Genomic DNA, 6,044 nt, shown 5'->3' on the forward strand with positions numbered 1-6,044 from the left:
ACAGGGTGTTTCTAAATAAGTGCGACAAACTTTATGGGGTAATTCTGCATGAAAAATAATGACTGCTTGCTTTATAAAGATATGTCCACAAATACTTCGTTTCCGAGATACGGGATGTTTAATTTTTTCTTACAAACTGACAGTTTATTTGTTGCTCTAAATCGGGTCGAGATATGCAAATGAAATTTGGTAGGTTTTAAGAGGTAGTTATTGCGCATTTTTTGACATACAAATAAGAATTTTATATTCACCATTGGCGTGCATACGGGTATAAATATTTTAGATACATCCCGTGTGCACGCCAATGGTGAATATAAAATTTTTAATTGTATATCAAAAAAATGCTCAAAAACTACCTCTTAAAACCTACCAAATTTCAGTTGCATATCTCAACCGGTTTTAGAGCAACAAATAAACTGTCAGTTTGTAAGAAAAAATTCAACATCCCGTATCTCGGAAATGAAGCATTTGTGGACATATGTTTATAAAGTAAATGGTCATTATTTTTTCATGCAGAATCATCCCTTAAAGTTTGTCGCACTTATTTAGAAACACCCTGTATTGATCAAAAACGTGGCTAGTTGTTAAAGTACCTAACTTTTTTATTATCTACCGTAAGCAAATGAATAAAAAAAAATATTAAGAAAGGCTAAGGCTACAATTCACTTTTAATTTCAATATTTTATCTATGCTATAATATTCCACAGAGTGTTCCGAACTTTAAGGAAAACACAATATTATTGTTACACCCGGTATAAAATGACATTTACCTGTCCAGCAACAATATTAACACACTGAGATTCATAAATAATAAAGCTATCCGCTCCCAGCTTCGCTGGTATCGACACCTACCTACAGGATTACTAGTATAACTTTTACCGGAAATTTTCTGTAAAGAAAAAAGTGTTGCCTATACTCTGTGAGTTTCGCTGGTATGGCTGCTATCGCCATCTAACGGTTGACTAGTGCTCCTATTTCGGCCGGAATTTTAAAGAGGACAGTAGAAAAGCAAACAATAGTTGTTTCAAACTTATTATTTAATTCTTATCGTGTAATATTTACAACGAAAAGAAGTAATTGTATTGTAATCGATAATTAATAGCAGTAAGTACAGAATTTATTATTCATAGATTTTGCTTATCGTTTTGACGTTTATGTTGACAACTAATATTAGAAAAAATATATTCTACAAAAAAGTGTAATAATTTAATATAATTATAGTATAATACTTTTAAATATTATCTTATGAATGATAATTAACGGCATCCTACTTTTGCTGTGATTGGTCGTTATCTTCACACATTCAAATTTTGTTTCAGGATTGGATTGTAAAATTTAAACCGTCAAAATTCGAGAGTGTGCTAACTGATCCTTTAGCTCCTTTTCTACCGTTTTAAAATTAAAATTGTGTTTACTTACTTTTTTCTAATTGCATCAATCCATTTTTGTCGTTAAATCACCTCATGCTTAGCGACAGGAAAGTTGTAGAATACACAGTTACTATTGTAACCAGTATTTCGACACTCTTTAATACAACAACTTTCGTGAGACATTTAAAAGCTATAATATGCAAGTCTTAATGCAGAACGTCAAAAAGCAAATTTCCAGTAAAGGTTTACAAACTTGTCACTACTGGCGCTCGCGAATTTTTCATTATCCCCTCTAGCTACGAGCTCACAGCGTATAACATCTAAAAAAATCACTCAAATCGGACAACAGGTTTAGGAAATTCGAGGCATCAAATGTGTATAATTCATCTAGTGACCTAAATTTTTTGACCGCCAGTGTAGTTACAAAACCTTATAAACGTCTAACCATGCTGAACCATGCCTCCCATCTCTTAACAGCTATCATTTGATTTTTGTGGTTCTCCCCGATATTTTGATTTCGTTTCGCTTCTTCCTTCACTATCAGTTCACAGTTTCACTATTATCTTGTAGCCGTTACATTCGTGTATCCCTTTTCATACATTCATACCAGCTTTTCGAGGGTCTTACTGCTGGTCTGCTGATGTTTGCTTTCTATTCCTTCACAAGTCAATTATCACTCATTCCGTCAACGTGTCTCTCCATGCTATTTTTTTGACTTTATACCATATTTAAAACTTAGATGTACGCAAAGTCCTGATATCCCTGCTCCCAACTTTATCTCTGTTTTGCTAGTAATTGATTTTAGGGTTTTTATTTCTGTAGTTGTCAGTAGTGGTTGTTTCTGCTCGTGTTTCTGTTGTGTAGGTCATAAAAGGTTTTGTAAATTCGTGTTTTGCTTTCGATTCTCATATTATTTGTTTCTCCATATTACATCCCGAAGAAATCCCGATATCCTAGCCGTTGTTATCGCTTGTGTTTGTATTTCTTGTTTTAGATTTCTATTGCTTGTAATGTTAGGATTGGTTTCCAGTGGTCTGGTTTTTGAAATTTAAACACTGTGCTTGTTTTGCATGTTGGTGAATACTCATATTTATTACCACGAGTAGCTTGACCACTGGTCGATTCATGTAGAGCCCCGCGTAGGGGCAAGGCTAATATTCAATGGGATTTCGCCCAGTGTCCCAAGAGCATCGTAAACGGACGCGTGACGTGCGACCCTTCAGTTTTAGGCACGATAGCTTCCATCTTAACTTAGGGATTTTTTTGCATCTGGCTTTATCCATATTTTGTTGGGTAGGATGGGGAGGGAAAGAAAGTGTAGATAGGAAGAATATGCAGTTGAAAGAATAATAGTGATCCGTCTGCATTCGGAAACCTAATCGCCATTCGGGGTTGGAAGAAACAAGAGTTGGCCAAGAGGGGCTGATAGAAAAGATTAAAGACATTTCACTCAAGACAAGTTGGAGAAGAGTAAAATGTGAAGGCCCTTATGATCCTCCAGGTGCGTTTCATAAGCGCGTGAGTATTGGTACGCTTTGTATTAAGACAACCATATGCTGGAATTTTCAAGAATTGATAAAGAATACATCAGTGTATTTGCATATAACTTATTAATATCTGGGTTGGTGTTACTCAGATAATATAGTTGAAGATTAGGTTCTGCATTAAGTTTGTTTATGTATAAGTTCTTAATATTTAACATTGCGGAAATATCCATTCTCTCACGGACAGGTGTGTTGTCGAAATGGATATCAAGTAGGAGAAAGTGGTACACAGTGATACATGGTTCACAGTGAAACACCGAAATTTATTTTTAACTTTGGCGCTCTCGTAAAGCGCATTTGTGAAATCTACAGTTGCCCAGTAGAGTCGAATGTTGTTGTGAGCGTTCGTGTGCGTGGAATAAGTTTTGCGAATAGTAATTGGATTTTACGTTTTTTTAAGTTATGTAGTAAATTAATAACAGTAGTTGACATGTATCTTTTTATTTATTAACAGCCGATTTCAAGGATTCTTATTACTAAAATGGCCTTTTACCTATGTAGTAATATATCCTAAAACACAATTTGTCAGATAACGACTTGCATAGCAAAGATTTAAATTTTATTGTGTGATTAGAATATTGGTACACACTGAAATAATGTTATGTGGTACACAGTGATACGCGAATTGTGTACCGTAATATTATAAATTATTACCAACATTTATTATTTTGGTATTTCAGATGGTTAGATTTACCTCTCAAATGCATAAAACTTATAACGTTTATATTCAATGCCATATTAAACTTAGGTTACTTTCCTGATCAATGGAAAGTGTCTCAGATAATAACCATTCTAAAACCGGGGAAACCTCAAGAAGAAACTACATCGTACAGGCCAAGCAGCCTCTTGCCAATCACGTCTAAAGTTTTCGAAAAACTACTAGTAAAAAAACTCGAACCCTGGATCAAAAATCTAATTCCAGACCACCAGATTGGATTTCGGCCTCATCACTCAACAATCCAACAAGTTCACAGAGTGGTAAAACATGTAAATGCTGATTTTGAGGCCAAAAGGTACTTTTCAGCGGCATTTCTTGACGTTAGGCAGGTATTTGACAAGGTATGGCATGAAGGCCTATTATACAAGCTAAAAAGGACATTACCGCACAGCTTTTACATTATTCTTCAGTCATATTTGTTAGGTAGGTGTTATTTTATTAAATACCAAGATGCAATTTCCAAACTCTATTCTATCAAAGCTGGTGTACCACAGGGGACCGTGCTGGGGCCTACCTTGTATCTCTTGTTTACCGCAGATATACCTCCAACTCTTCAGGAACCACTAGAGGAGAGACCACCTACAGAAGAAATGATGCTAGGAACATTTGCCGACGATACTGCAATCCTAGCCTCACACACTGACCCTATTTATGCCTCGCATCTCCTTCAAGCGTATCTAGACAGAATACAAGATTGGTTTTTGGAATAGAAAATTAAAGTCAATGAAGGAAAATCTATCCATGTTACATTTACAACACGAAGAGGAACTTGTCCTCCTGTAACTTTAAACAATCACCAATTACCATCAATCAACGAGGTAAAATATCTTGGTATTCCTTTGGACAGAAGTCTCACATGGAGGAAACATATCTGGACCAAGAGAAAGCAACTAGGTCTCCAATTCAGAAATATGTATTGGTTAATGGGCCGTTCATCAAGATTATCTCTGGATAAAAATTGCTGCTCTGCAATACTTATGCCAATCTGGACATATGGGTTGGAACTATGGGGCACAGCCAGTCACTCCAACATCGAAATCATCCAACGCTTTCAATCAAAAACCCTCAGAACCATCACTAATGCACCTTGGTACATCAACAACAGGATCATTCATCGAGACCTCAAAATGGATATGGAGGGTCATGAAAACCAGTTTGCACTTAACCTCCTAGACAATTCCCAAGAACAACGTAGGTTAAAGAGGTTCAAACCACTGGACTTACCATTTAGAGTAAACTTTTAAACTAATTAGTTAGTAGTTATAAAATGTAATTATTTTCTACACAACTTTATAAAAATTGTACTTTGATTTTACCAGTGGGTAAAAGCTTTCTTGTCCTTAGTCCATGTCATTACTTTTGTTTATTGTTGACACTCAAAAGATTGCAAAATACTTTTAAATTAAATAAAAAAAAAGATGGTTAGAAAGCACACGCCTGCAAATGTAATGGCTGATGCAACAAAGTTGGTATTAGAAGAAAATTATTATTCTCTATGTGGAGCTGCCGAGAGATATAATATTAGTTTTGTAACTTGCAATATTAAAAAATACAATAATCTGGTTATTGCAAATTTAATAATATTGACTTTGGATCGTTAGATGTTCTATAAGAGTTTTACGTGGTCAAAACCTATTCTTAAGACACTAGATATAATATGTTTCACTGTGTACCGACTCTGGTACACAGTGAAACAATTTTAGGTATTTTTTCTTTGGGTTGTATCTTTTTTCATTATCTGAATTTTTAGAGAATTTCGTTCTTAGAATGTTAAGAAAGAGTTAATGTAATATACTGCTTTGAAAATTTTCCTTTTAATTCAAAAATAATTGTTTTGAACTCAAAAACTTTTTTTTGTTTCACTGTGTACCACTCTCCCCTACTTTAAAGCGCGTTTTGCGGATTTTGGCGCTATTTTTGTATTTTTGCGTTTTATGTACCACCACAGATAATATGATATATGTACCCTAGTGTTGGAAAATTCTCGAGAATGAAAAATCAGAGAATATTCTCGATATGGAGAATTTTCTGAGAATGAACCCTCTGACGCACTTGGGGATATTGTTGAAGATGAAATAGGGTATTAAAAATCATAAAATTATATACAATTATGAGACTAAACAACAGTGTTCTTTATATATAAACAAAATACAAAAACAACCGAGAACACAAAATTTATTTGATAATAAAATGAAAGTTTCTTCGTAACAACCAATAATGCAAGTAATGGATGTGGTGATTTAATCAGAAAAACATGAGGCCTTAGGTTCAGAATATATTTCTATCATTAGCTCATCCTGGTCATCTAGTCTGCATTTCAATGTACTGATGATAAGTTGTGGAATTTTATTTTTCACGAGTCGTCAGCCCAGTCATGGATTGGTCTACGTCTAAAGGGGCATTTAGACGGGC

At 34.7% G+C, this 6,044-nt stretch overlaps 1 protein-coding gene across 3 annotated transcripts in view; it reads left to right on the plus strand.

Annotated features, from left to right (window-relative positions):
- The window catches only part of LOC114342577 (uncharacterized), a 29,578-nt gene that overhangs the window by 15,149 nt on the left and 8,385 nt on the right, over positions 1–6,044 (plus strand). The gene's annotated exons all lie outside the window — the stretch shown is intronic.

This window comes from Diabrotica virgifera, chromosome 3, assembly GCF_917563875.1.
Source record: "Diabrotica virgifera virgifera chromosome 3, PGI_DIABVI_V3a".
Lineage (NCBI taxonomy): Eukaryota > Metazoa > Arthropoda > Insecta > Coleoptera > Chrysomelidae > Diabrotica > Diabrotica virgifera.